Genomic DNA, 14,744 nt, shown 5'->3' on the forward strand with positions numbered 1-14,744 from the left:
TTAATGGTCAGGAATTTCTTCTTTTAGGATGGCCATGGGCTCTGCTGGGCCAGGGATAAGGTCCATATTGTGTACCGGCTCCAGGGTTTTGCAAGAAGCCACTGATTTAGCGCTACCCTGGAACTGGTTTGCCTTCATCTTGAAATGGTCCAGTTCCAATACTGCATCACATGACAGGTATTAGTGTGTGCCTTGACCAGTAAAACTGTGTAGTCTTCCATCCAGCTGACACTAAAGATCACCGAGGTATCAGTCTTGCTTCTCAGTGTAAGAGGACTCATGAGGGTTGGCGGCTATGGTAGCATAAACTTCAATGTTGGGTAGATGATTTTCATGGAGCCAGATTCACAGGTCTCTATGTATAGAACAATCTTTTTGCACATCTTGTTATCGTACATATATTTGACTGGCTTGTTCAGTTCTTCGATGTGGAGGTCATCACTTGGAAAGGATAGCAGACCTGTAGCTCCATGATCAATGAGGCTGATCAATGAGGCTGATTAAGAGTGGACCTAACGACCATATCTTTATCACCTTTCCAGATCCTTTTTTTTTTTTTTTTTTTTTTCTTCCTTCACCGCCTCTGCATCGCCTCTTTTGTGTAGACCTTAAGAACTCTAACATACACATGTATACTGTTGGGCCCATTTTTAATGATTCCCTTGGTTGGATTCTCTTCATTATCTGCAATATCATCATACATCATCACCATGATCTACTTGATTTGATAGGCTTGGCACTGATGTCTGTAGTTGTAGCAGCCATTGGAGCAAGCCACCAGGACCACCCACTGCTTCTATCCAACCTCTGGGTCATCCATGGGCATGGATATGGCTAGGACAGTAAGGCTGAGGATTATTGTTACAGGAAGCATCTTACATCTAGTAGCAGGAACCTGCTCCCCTGCAGCGGTCTGCACTCTGGGTGTTATCACAGCAATGAGATCAGATTGTGACATCTCAACAAAATAAAATAAAAATGGAGGCCTGGATAGATATTGGGTTGTGTTTTTTAATTGTGGTGCTTTGATGCAGGGAAGATGCGCTTTAAGCAGGCCACAGATGAGCTGAAAAGCAAATTAACATTCATGTTGATAGTTGGATCATTTTTTGTTTTTTGCATCATTAGTGTGTCTGCAACGACATGCAATTTTCAGGCCATAGCTGAAAGTGCCTTATCCTGCATGTTGGGAATAGGGACCAAATTTTGAACAGTTGATGGGGGATTCATATGAAAAAAAACCCTGAAAATGAACTGTGCATGAGCTAGGAGGGGAGGGGGTGAAAAACCAAAAGAAGTTAATGTATAATAAATCATATATACTCACCAGCCAGGATCCTTGCTCTACACCTGATGGCATTGGTCCTCCCCCAAATGTCCTAAACCAGCCTCCGGGACACCAGTATGACTAGAAATGTAAGAACAAAGCAAGTGAGCCTTGACATGGGTGAAGGAGGCTTGGTTGTTGGCCATAGCCACCATATCTATGAAAAACAAGTTATATTGGTTCTTTTAACTGACCCCCTTCAGTGTAAGGACATTGAGTTATCTAAAGTGATCTATATTATACTTGGAAATCATGCAGCTTCAACTACAATATACTGCCTCACTGTGAAGGTCCTGTCATCACAATGTGTAGTAACCAGATCCTCCCTATCACTATTCCAGGCTGATCCGGCAAGATGGTGGTGCCCAGAAGCGAGGGCTGGAGCTCACATTGGTGTAATGACATCAAAGCGTCGCAATGCATTTCACGAGCATGTGTACTGTAGGTCTCGTCACAGGCACGCTCTTTTGTCAAGCTGATGGAGGAGGAATATTTTCGGCTATTTACACAAGATGTGAAGTCAGTTGAAGGCTGCCATTCTTAAAGGGACAGGGACTATATGCAATATACTTCATAATAAAGGATTACAAGAGAGCAGTGCAAATAAACCATGATAAATTGTATAAATTGTGCAAATTACATAAATAAAAGTGGGCTAAGCCATGGCAACAACCATCATAGAAGGTGTAAATTGTACAACCCAAAAATAAATGCATATGCTGTGAGATAAGTTACAAGACTCTGAGCATATATAAAATCAGGACACTTCCTAAGCCTTAATAGAGGTGAGACAACTAATATAATATAAAAACATAAGATATAATAAAACTGTATCCTGCTAATCCTAATATACTCACTGGTATGTCGAGGAAAAAAGTCACCCCAATTGGACCAGCCACCCCCATATTTTCCCAGAAATTTCTAAATTCAATTTTCATGTAAATGGAAAAAATAAATTTTATGTATAGTAGGTTAAAATATATATCAAACTACATGATGGTGGAAATTTCCAATTCTTCATTCAAACCCCTTGAAGAGCGAGTATGCAGGGAGTAAATCCAAAAGGATTCTCTGACACACAACCTATGGAATCGCTCAGCCTCTGGCAATGTTTTGGGGATGTGATCGAACACCCAGACTTTATATCCGATGGTTGATTTGTGGTGATATTCTGCAAAGTGTACAGGAACACTGTCTTGTCTTTCCCCTCCTCTATTAGCCGTCAATGGCGTATAGTTCGGCCCAGATAAAATTTAGTGTATGGGCAAGATAGACAGTATACTAGATAAAATCAGAGAAGCAATTATAGAGTGTCTAATTTGGAGGTCTTACCATTTTTTTTATAGTAAATTCCTCTGTCCATGGGTGACAAAGGAACAGGTCTTGCACAGAGCCTTACAGTATTGATACATGCCGGTAAGGGGGATAAGGCAAGTGGACTGAGTTGGACACAGTGGGAGGAAGATTAGCGGGCTATTTTTTTTGTTTTTAAGGTTTGGATCCCTCCGGTAGGTGACTTTATTAGGGAGTGGGGTCTTAAGGTGTAGATCTTCTAGTAGGATATTCCAATGCTTAGTACCCTTTCCATCTTAACATGCTGATTGTGAAATGTAGTAATGAAACAAGTAGAATGGTCGCTGTTCTTGGTATTTTTTTTCTTTTCAGGTTTACGGTTTAAATATCAGTTTGTAGACTTTCTATTGGTTCAGTTGGCTAACCCTCATCTGAAAACTTGTTTTTTTTTTATTTTTTTTGTTAGGGCTATGCTTCCTTCAATGTACAACCAACAGAACTGTCCCTTTTTTAGGGATGTTAATCCATTTGGGGAAATGGCAGCTGTCGTATATAGGAATTGCCCAATGTGGGCTTTGTGAAGTTTCTGGCCTGTATTACCCCACTATTGTGACTAACTTCAAGATCGATCTAGGAAGGCCAAACTATTGGGGTCATAAACATATGCCAAGCAAAGGTCATGAGGGTTGCTGTTGCAATGCTCCACAAATAGGTTTATTAATGTAGCTGTGCCATCCCAGATGACAAGAATGTCATCAATATATCTCCCAAAAAAATTAGCAGCAAAAGTTTTTTTCCATATGTAGTTTTTCTTTCCAGAGGCCCATCGCCCAATTTTTTTATACAAGGGAGCAAAATTGGTTCCCATAGCTGTGCCTTGGATTTGTATATAGAATTCACCATTATAACTAAAATAATTATGGATTAAGCAGACTTGTGTAACTTCTATGATGACGGTAGCTTGTTTGGGGTCTAATAATGGGAAATATTGTAATGCCTTAAGGCCAAATTGGTGAGGGATAGACAAAGTGAATTCATGTCAAGTGAGACCCACAAATAGGGATTGTAAAATGCAGGATTTATGTATTTACCAGTGGGAGCCCAACTGAGTGGGTAATTTTTGCAAATAACCTCCTTTTTAATTGGATAACAGCCTTTGGCTCACCTTTTTGGTTGTGTTAAACATAGTTGATCTGCATGAGAGAGAGAATATATATTGTGACATAATGAAAGGTGAGGTGATTGGATGCTGAGGCCCTAATTTACTAATGTATCTAGACGGTGCCTAGGTACATTTCCGTGGGCTAATGTCTACTTTGCCATCTAAAAGTAGACGGACTCTAATGAAAAGACATTTTACTAAAAGCGTTTAACAAGTAGACGCAAAAGTGAATTTACTAACTAGGCACAATACAGGAATCCATCTAAGAAAGCAGATGTGCTAGAAGCACGTCTAACACAACGAAAAATCACTGCAGAAACATGTTCACATTGGAATTTGCTTTCACAAATATTGGGACTTCACTTTAAACATTACATTTCAAAAAATTCAATGGGTAAAATATTTTTTTAAAGAAATAAATGACAGTCAAGAACTAGATTCTTCTCCAGCTTGTATGCACGGATATAAATGAGCATGTGCAGGACACAATTTAGCTGTCTGCCGTGGGCGCTTTCTTTTCAGACGCTGTTTTTAATAGTAAATCTCTGTGTGGAGTCCTCTGCAAGTCTGCAATCTATCGCGTCTACGGTGTGTGACAACCAGCACTAAGTGTAGCTAGGCATATCTTTTATGTAAAACAATTACAGAAATAATTATAAGGGATAAGAAACAAAAATAGAATCACTAGAATTAAAATAAAATTGTTAATGGCCAGGAATTTCTTCTTTAGGGTGGCCATGGGCTCTGCTGGGCCAGGGATAAGGTCCATATTGTGTACCGGCTCCAGGGTTTTGCAAGAAGCCACTGATTTAGCGCTACCCTGAAACTGGCTCGCCTTCCTCTTGAAATGGTCCAGTTCTAATACTGCATCACATAACTGGTATTAGTGTGTGCCTTGACCAGTAAAACTGTGTAGTCTTCCATCCAGCTGACTCTGTAAGGATCACTGAGGTATCGGTCTTCTCAGTGTAAAAGGACTCATGAGGGTTGGTGGCTATGGTAGCAGAAACTTCAATGTTGGGTAGATGATTTTCATGGAGCCAGATTCACAGGTCTCTATGTATAGAACAATCTTTTTGTACATCTTGTTATCATACATATATTTAACTGGCTTGTTCAGTTCTTCGATGTGGAGGTCATCACTTGGAAAGGATAGCAGACCCAGAGCTCCATGATCAATGAGGCTGATTAAGAGAGTGGACCTAACGACCATATCTTTATCACCTTCCCAGATCCTTCTTTTTTTTTTTTTTTTTTTTTTTTTCAATTCATCGCCTCTCTTGTGTAGTCCTTAAGCACTCTCACATACACATGTATACTGTTGGGCCCATTTTTAATGATTCCTTTGGTTGGATTCTCTTCATTATCTGCAATATCATCATACATAATCACCATGATCTACTTGATTTGATAAGCTTGGCACTGATGTCTGTAGCTGTAGCAGCCATTGGAGCAAGCCACCAGGACCACCCACTGCTTCTATCCAACCGCTGGGTCATCCATGGGCATAGATATGGCTAGGACAGTAAGGCTGAGAATTATTGTTACAGGAAGCATCTTACATTTAGTAACAGGACCCTGCTCCCCTGCAGCGGTCTGCACTCTGGGTGTTATCACAGCAATGAGATCAGATTGTGACATCTCAATAAAATAAAAATGGAGGCCTGGATAGATATTGAGTATTACAAATTAATTGGGTTGTGTTTTTTTAATTGTGGTGCTTTTGATGCAGGGAAGATGCGCTTTAAGCAGGCCACAGATGAGCTGAAAAGCAAATTAACATTCATGTTGATAGTTGGATCATTCGTTTTTTCGCATTATTAGTGTGTGTGCAACGACATGCAATTTTCGGACCATAGCTAAAAGTGCCTTATCTTGCATGGTGGAAATCGGGACAGAATTTCAAACAGTTGATGGGGATTCATATGAAAAAAACACACTGAAAACAAACTGTGCATGAGCTAGGAGGGGAGGGGGTGAAAAACCACAAGTTAATGTATAATAAGAAATCATATATACTCACCAGCGGGGATCCTGGCTCCACACCTGATGGTGTTGGTCCTTCCCCAAAATATCCTAAACCAGCCTCCGGGACACCTGTATGACTAGAAATGTAAGAACAAAGCAAGTGAGCCTTGACATGGGTGAAGGAGGCTTGGTTGTTGGCCATAGCCGCCATATCCTATGAAAAACCCGTTATATTGGTTCTTTAACTGACCCCCTTCAGTGTAAGGACATTGAGTTCTCTAAAGTGATCTATATTTTACTTGGAAATTATTCAGCTTTAACTACAATAAACCAAAGAAGAGAGTGCATCTAAGTGTAGATGAAACAAACATTTATTGTACACAATTAAAACCCACTTGCAGGAAAGCAGGTGAAATATGGCATCTAGTCCATCGGGGATAAACCGCCTCAGTGTGAAGGTCCTGTCATCACAATGTGTAGTAACCAGATCCTCCCTATCACTATTCCAGGCTGATCCGGCAAGATGGTGGTGCCCGGAAGTGAGGGCTGGAGCTCACATTGGTGTAATGACATCAGAGCGTTGTGATGCGTTCCACGAGCATGCGCACTGTAGGTCTCGTCACAGGCACGCTCCTTTGTCAAGCTGATGGAGGAGGAATATTTTTGGCTATTTACACAAGATGTGAAGTCAGTTGAAGGCTGCCATTCTTAAAGGGACAGGGACTATATGCAATATACTTCATAATAAAGGATTACAAGAGAGCAGTGCAAATAAACCATGATAAATTGTATAAATTGTGCAAATTACATAATACAAATGGGCTAAGCCATGGCAACAACCATCATAGAAGGTGTAAATTGTACAACCCAAAAATAAATGCATATGCTGTTAGATAAGTTACGAGACTCTGAGCATATATAAAATCAGGACACTTCCTAAGCCTTAATAGAGGTGAGACAACTAATATAATATAAAAACATAAGATATAATAAAACTATATCCTGTTAATCCTAATATACTCACTGGTATGTAGAGGAAAAAAGTAGCCCCAAATGGACCAGCCACCCCCATATTTTCCCAGAAATTTCTAAAAAATTGAATTTTCATGTAAATGGAAATATAAATTTGTGTATAATAGGTTGAAATATGTATCAAACTACATGATGGTGGAAATTTCCATTTCTTCATTCAAACCTCTTGGTGAGAGAGTATGCAGGGAGTAAATCCAAAAGGTTTCTCTGACACAACCTATGGAATTGCTCAGCTTCTGGCAATGTTTTGGGGATGTGATCTAACACCCAGACTTGAAGTCCAATGGTTGATTTGTGATGATATTCTGCAAAGGGTACGGGAACACTGTTTGTTTGTCTTGTCTTTCCCCTCTATTAGTCGTCCATGACGTATGGTTCGGCCCAGATAAAATTGAGTTCATGGGCAAGATAGGCAGTATACTAGATAAAATCAGAGTAGCAATTAAAGAAATTGTCAAATTTGGAGGTCTTACCATTTTTATATAGTAAATTCTTCTGTCCATGGGTGACAAAGGAACAGGTCTTGCACAGAGCCTTACGGTATTGATACATGCCTGTAAGGGGGATAAGGCAAATGGACAGAGTTGGACACAGTGGGAGAAAGATTAGGGGGCTATTTTATTTAAGGTTTGGAGCCCTCCGGTAGGTGACTTTAGGTTTATTAGGGAGTAGTGTTGTAATTTGTGCAACTTCTAATATGATATTCCAATGTTTGGATAGTACCCTTTCCATCTGAACATGCTGATTGTGAAATGTGGTAATGAAACAAGTAGACTGGTCGCTGTTCTTGGAATTTTTTTTCCTTTCAGGTTTACGGTTTAAATATCGGTTGTAGACTTTTTCTATTGGTTCAGTTGGCTAACCCTCAGCTGAACACTTGGTTTTTGTTTTTTAGGACTATGCTGTGTTCAATGTAATCAATGTATAACCAACAAAATTGTCCTTTTTTTTTTTTTTTTTTTTTTTTTTTAAAGATGTTAATCCATTTGGGGAAATGGCAGCTGTCGTCATGTATATAGGAATTGCCCACTGTGGGCTTTGTGAAGTTTCTGGCCTGTATTACCCCACTATTGTGACTAACTTCAAGATCTAGGAAGGCCAAACGTTTTTGGGGTCAGAAACATATGTGAAGTAAAGGTCATGAGGGTTGCTGTTGCAATGTTCCACAAATAGGTTTATTATTGTAGCTGCACCATCCCAGATGACAAGAATGTCATCTATATCTCCCCAAAAAAATTTGCAGCCAAGCTGTTTTTTCCATATATAGTTTCTTTCCAGAGGCCCATCGCCCAGTTTTCATACAAAGGAGCAAAACTGGTTCCCATAGCTGTGCCTTGGATTTGTATATAGAATTCACCTCCTCCTATTAGCCGTCCATAGCGTATGGTTCGGCCCACATAAAATTTAGTGCATGGGCAAGATAGGCAGTATACTAAATAAAATCAGAGGTGCAATTATAGAAATTGTCAAATTTTGGAGGTCTTACCATTTTTTTTATAGTAAATTCTTCTGTCCATGGGTGACAAAGGAACAGATCTTGCACAGAGACTCGCGGTATTGATACATGCCAGTAAGGTGGATAAGGCAAGTGGACTGAGTTGGACACAGTGGGAGGAAGAGTAGGGGGCTATTTTTTTTTTTTTTTTTTTTTAGAAATTGTCAAATTTTAGAGGTCTTACCATTTTTTTTTTTTTATAGTAAATTCTTCTGTCCATGGGTGACAAAGGAACAGGTCTTGCACAGCCTTACGGTATTGATACATGCCTGTAAGTGGGATAAGGCAAGTGGACTGAGAGTTGGACACAGTGGTAGAAAGAGTAGGGGGCTATCTTTTTTTTTTTTTTTTTTTTCTTCTTTTTTTAAGGTTTGGAGCCCTCTGGTAGGTGACTTTATTAGGGAGTAGGGTTTTAAGGTGTATATCTTCTAGTAGGATATTCCAATGTTTGGATAGTACCCTTTCCATCTTAACATGCTGATTGTGAAATGTGGTAATGAAACAAGTAGAATGGTTGCTGCTGTTAATATTTTTTTTTTTTTTTTTTTTTTTTTCAGGTTTACTGTTTAAATATCAGTTGACTTTTTCTATTCGTTCAGTTGGCTAACCCTCATCTGAAAACTTGTCTTTTTGTTAGGGCTATGCTTTGTTCAATGTAATCAATGTACAACCAACAGAACTGTCCCTTTTTAGGGATGTTAATCCATTTGGGGAAATGGCAGCTGTCACAGTGTATATAGGAATTGCCCACTGTGGGCTTTGTGAAGTTTCTGGCCTATATTACCCCACTATTGTGACTAACTTCAAGATCAATCTAGGAAGGCCAAACTATTGGGGTCAGAAACATATGTGAAGCAAAGGTCATGAGGGTTGCTGTTGCAATGCTCCACAAATAGGTTTATTAATGTAGCTGCGCCATCCCAGATGACAAGAATGTCATCTATATATCTCCCAAAAGAAATTTGTAGCCAAGTTTTTTTCCATATAGTTTTTCTTTCCAGAGGCCCATCGCCCAGTTTGCATACAAGGGAGCAAAATTGGCTCCCATAGCTGTGCCTTGGATTTGTATATAGAATTCACCATTATAACTAAAATAATTATGGATTAAGCAGACTTGTGTAACTTCTATGATGATGGTAGCTTGTTTGGGGTCTAATAATGGGAAATATTGTAATGCCTTAAGGCCAAATTTGGTGAGGGAAAGACAGTGAATTCATGTCAAGTGAGACCCACAAATAGTTGGGCTCTCACTGGTAAGTAAATCTGCATTTTACAATCCCTGAGTAGGTAATTTTTGCAAATAACCTTTTTTAATTGGAAAGCTGCCTTTTTTGGCTCGCATTTTGGTTGTGTTAAACATAGTTGATCTGCATGAGAGAGAGAGAATATTTATTGTGACATTATGAAAGGTGAGGTGGTTGATGGATGCTGAGGCCCTGATTTACTAATGTATCTAGACAGTACCTAGGTACATTTCCGTGGGCTAATGTCTACTTTTCATTAATCTGTCTACTTTTAGACGGCAAAGATATTTTACTAAAGAAAGCATCTAACAAGTAGACGCAAAAGCGAATTTACGAACTAGGCACAATACAGGAATCCATCTAAGAGAGCAGACATCCTAGAAGCACGTCTAACACAATGAAAAATCACTGCAGAAACATGTTCACATTGAAATTTGCTTTCACAAATATTGGGACTTCACTTTAAACAATATTACATTTAAAAAAAAAATTAAATGGGTAAAAAATATTTTTTAAAGGAATACATGACAGTCAAGAACTAGACGCTTCTCCAGCATGTATGCACGGATATAAATGAGCATGTGCAGGACACAATTTAGCTGTCTGCCGTGGGCGCTTTCTTTTCAGATGCTGTTTTAATAGTAACGCTGTGTGGAGTCCTCTGCAATCGATCGTGTCTACTGTGTGTGACAACCAGCACTAAGTGTAGCTAGGCATATCTTTTATGTAAAACAATTACAGAAATTATAAGGGATAAGAAACAAAAATAGAATCCCTAGAATTAAAATAAAATTGTTAATGGCCAGGAACTTCTTCTTTATGGTGGCCATGGGCTCTGCTGGGCCAGGGATAAGGTCCATATTGTGTACCGGCTCCAGGGTTTTGTAAGAAGCCACGGATTTAGCGCTACCCTGGAACTGGCTCGCCTTCCTCCTTGAAATGGTCCAGTTCCAATACTGCATCACATGACTGGTATTAGTGTGTGCCTTGACCAGTAAAACTGTGTAGTCTTCCATCCAGCTGACACTGTAAAGATCACCGAGGTATCGGTCTTGCTTCTCAGTGTAAGAGGACTCATGAGGGTTGGCGGCTATGGTAGCATAAACTTCAATGTTGGGTAGATGATTTTCATGGAGCCAGATTCACAGGTCTCTATGTATAGAACAATCTTTTTGTACATCTTGTTATCGTACATATATTTAACTGGCTTGTTCAGTTCTTCGATGTGGAGGTCATCACTTGGAAAGGATAGCAGACCCGGAGCTCCATGATCAATGAGGCTGATTAAGAGAGTGGACCTAACGACCATATCTTTATCACCTTCCCAGATCCTTTTTTCCCTTCACCGCCTCTGCATCGCCTTTTGTGTAGTCCTTAAGCACTCTCACATACACATGTATACTGTTGGGCTCATTTTTAATGATTCCTTTGGTTGGATTCTCTTCATTATCTGCAATATCATCATACATAATCACCATGATCTACTTGATTTGATAAGCTTGGCACTGATGTCTGTAGCTGTAGCAGCCATTGCAGCAAGCCACCAGGACCACCCACTGCTTCTATCCAACCTCTGGATCATCCATGGGCATGGATGTGGCTAGGACAGTAAGGCTGAGGATTATTGTTACTGGAAGCATCTTACATCTAGTAGCAGGACCCTGCTCCCCTGCAGCGGTCTGCACTCTGGGTGTTATCACAGCAATGAGATCAGATTGTGACATCTCAACAAAATAAAATAAAAATGGAGGCCTGGATAGATATTGAGTATTAAAAATGAATTGGGTTGTGTTTTTAATTGTGGTGCTTTGATGCAGGGAAGATGCGCTTTTAAGCAGGCCACAGATGAGCTGAAAAGCAATTTAACATTCATGTTGATAGTTTGATCATTCGTTTTTCACATCATTAGTGTGTCGGCAACAACATGCATTTTTTCGGACCATAGCTGAAAGTGCCTTATCCTGCATGTTGGGTATCGGGACCGAATTTCGAACAGTCGATGGGGATTCATATGAAAAAAACAGACTGAAAATGAACTGTGCATGAACTGTGCATGAGCTGGGAGGGGAGGGGGTGAAAAACCACAAGAAGTTAATGTATAATAAGAAATCCTATATACTCGCCAGCGGGGATCCTGGCTCCACACCTGATGGTGTTGGTCATCCCCCCAAATATCCTAAACCAGCCTCTGGGACACCAGTATGACTAGAAATGTAAGAACAAAGCAAGTGAGCCTTGACACGGGTGAAGGAGGCTTGGTTGTTGGCCATAGCCGCCATATCTATGAAAAACAAGTTATATTGGTTCTTTAACTGACCCCCTTCAGTGTAAAGACATTGAGTTATCTAAAGTGATCTATATTATACTTGGAAATCATGCAGCTTCAACTACAATAAACAAAAGAGTGCATGAAACAAACATTTATTGTACACAATTAAAACCCACTTGCAGGAAAGCAGGTGAAATATGGCATCTAGTCCATCGGGGATAAACCGCCTCAGTGTGAAGGTCCTGTCATCGCAATGTGTAGTAACCAGATCCTCCCTATCACTATTCCAGGCTGATCCGGCAAGATGGTGGTGCCCGGAAGTGAGGGCTGGAGCTCACATTGGTGTAATTACATCAGAGCGTCGTTATGCGTTTCACGAGCATGTGCACTGTAGGTCTCGTCACAGGCACGCTCTTTTTTGTCAAGCTGATGGAGGAATATTTTCGGCTATTTACACAAGATGTGAAGTCAGTTGAAGGCTGCCATTCTTAAAGGGACAGGGACTATATGCAATATACTTCATAATAAAGGATTACAAGAGCAGTGCAAATAAACCATGATAAATTGTGCAAATGACATAAACAATTAAAAATGGGCTAAGCCATGGCAACAACCATCATAGAAGGTGTAAATTGTACAACCCAAAAATAAATGCATATGCTGTTAGATAAGTTACGAGACTCTGAGCATATATAAAATCAGGACACTTCCTAAGCCTTAATAGAGGTGAGACAACTAATAGAATATAAAAACATAAGATATAATAAAACTGTATCATGCTAATCCTAATATACTCACTGGTATATTGAGGAATAAAATCACTGATTGGACCAGCCACCCCCATATTTTCCCAGAAATTTCTAAATTCAATTTTCATATAAACAGAAAAATAAATTTGTGTATAGTAGGTTGAAATATGTATCAAACTACATGATGGTGGAAATTTTCAATTCTTCATTCATACCCCTTGGGGGGAGAGTATGCAGGGAGTAAATGTTAAAAGGTTTCTCTGACACACAACCTGTGGAATCGCTCAGCCTCTGGCAATGTTTTGGGGATGTGATGTAACACCCAGACTTGAAGTCCAATGGTTGATTTTGTGGTGATATTCTGCAAAGTGTACGGGAACACTGTTTGTCTTGTCTTTCCCCTCCTCTATTAGCCGTCCATGGCGTATGGTTCGGCCCACATAAAATTTAGCGCATAGGTAAGATAGGCAGTATACTAGATAAAATCAGAGGAGCAATTATAGAAATGGTCAAATTTGGAGGTCTTACTATTTTTTTTTTTTATAGCAAAATCTTCTTCTGTCCATGGGTGACAAAGGAACAGGTCTTGCACAGAGCCTTACGGTATCGATACATGCCGGTAAGGGGGATAAGGCAAGTGGACTGAGTTTAAACATAATGGGATGAATTTTACTGTGGACTATTTTGTTTTTAAGGTTTGGAGCCCTCCGGTAGGTGACTTTTTGTTAGGGAGTAGGGTCTTAAGGTGTAGATCTTCTAGTAGGATATTCCAATGTTTGGATAGTACCCTTTCCATCTTAACATGGTGAATTGTGAAATGTGGTAATGAAACAAGTAGAATGGTTGCTGTTCTTGGTATTTTTTTTTTTTTTTTTTCAGGTTTAAGGTTTAAATATCCATTTGTTGACTTTTTATATTGGTTCAGTTGGCTAACCCTCATCTGAAAACATGTATTTTTTTTTTTTTTTTTTTGTTAGGGCTATGCTTTGTTCAATGTAATCAATGTACAACCAACAGAACTGTAATTTTTTTTTTAAGGATGTTAATCCATTTGGGGAAATGGCAGCTGTCATAGTGTATATAGGAATGTCCACTGTGGGCTTTAAAGTTTCTGGCCTGTATTACCCCACTATTGTGACTAACTTCAAGATCTAGGAAGGCCAAACTATTGGGGTCAGAAACATATGTGAATCAAAGGTCATGAGGGTTGCTGTTGCAATGCTCCACAAATAGGTTTATTAATGTAGCTGCACCATCCCAGATGACAAGAATGTCATCTATATATCTCCCAAAAAAAATTTGCAGCAAAGCTGTTTTTCCATATATGGTTTTTCTTTCCAGAGGCCCATTGCCCAGTTTTCATACAAGGGAGCAAAATTGGCTCCCATAGCTGTGCCTTGGATTTGTATATAGAATTCACCATTATAACTAAAATAATAATGGATTAAGCAGACTTGTGTAACTTCTATGATGACGGTAGCTTGTTTGGGGTCTAATAATGGGAAATATTGTAATGCCTTAAGGCCAAATTGGTGAGGGATAGACAAAGTGAATTCATGTCAAGTGAGACCCACGAATAGGGATTGTAAAATGCAGGATTTATGTATTTACCAGTGGGAGCCCAACTGAGTGGGTAATTTTTGCAAATAACCTCCTTTTTAATTGGATAATAGCCTTTAGCTCACCTTTTTGGTTGTGTTAAACATAGTTGATCTGCATGATAGAGAGAATATATATTGTGACATTATGAAAGGTGAGGTGATTGGATGCTGAGGCCCTGATTTACTAATGTATCTAGACGGCGCCTAGGTACATTTCCGTGGGCTAATGTCTGCTTTTCATCAGAGTCCGTCTACTTTTAGATGGCAAAGACACTTACTAAAGAGAACATCTAACAAGTAGAAAGCAAAAGCGAATTTACTAACTAGGCACAATACAGGAATCCATCTAAGAAAGCAGATGTGCTAGAAGCATGTCTAACACAGCGAAAAATCACTGCAGAAACATGTTCACATTGAAATTTGCTTTCACAAGTATTGGGACTTAATTTTAAACAAATATATTACATTTCAAAAAAAAATTTAGATGGGTAAATAGTTTTTTAAAGGAATACTTGACAGTCCAGAACTAGACGCTTCTCCAGCATGTATGCACGGATATAAATGTGCATGTGCAGGACACAATTTAGCTGTCTGCCGTGGGCGC

At 39.5% G+C, this 14,744-nt stretch overlaps 3 pseudogenes; all 3 read right to left on the reverse strand.

The window, feature by feature from the left end:
- On the reverse strand, nucleotides 1-958 carry LOC149441127 (legumain pseudogene; annotated as a pseudogene).
- Nucleotides 959-1,046: 88 nt separating this feature from the next.
- On the reverse strand, nucleotides 1,047-5,423 carry LOC149441128 (legumain pseudogene; annotated as a pseudogene).
- A 4,820-nt stretch (nucleotides 5,424-10,243) lies between these two features.
- LOC149441129 (legumain pseudogene) lies at nucleotides 10,244-11,161 on the reverse strand (annotated as a pseudogene).
- Nucleotides 11,162-14,744: the final 3,583 nt, after the last annotated feature.

This window comes from Staurois parvus, unplaced genomic scaffold (assembly GCF_062004578.1).
Source record: "Staurois parvus isolate SC_StPar_1 unplaced genomic scaffold, SC_StPar_1.0 ptg001024l, whole genome shotgun sequence".
Taxonomy (NCBI): domain Eukaryota; kingdom Metazoa; phylum Chordata; class Amphibia; order Anura; family Ranidae; genus Staurois; species Staurois parvus.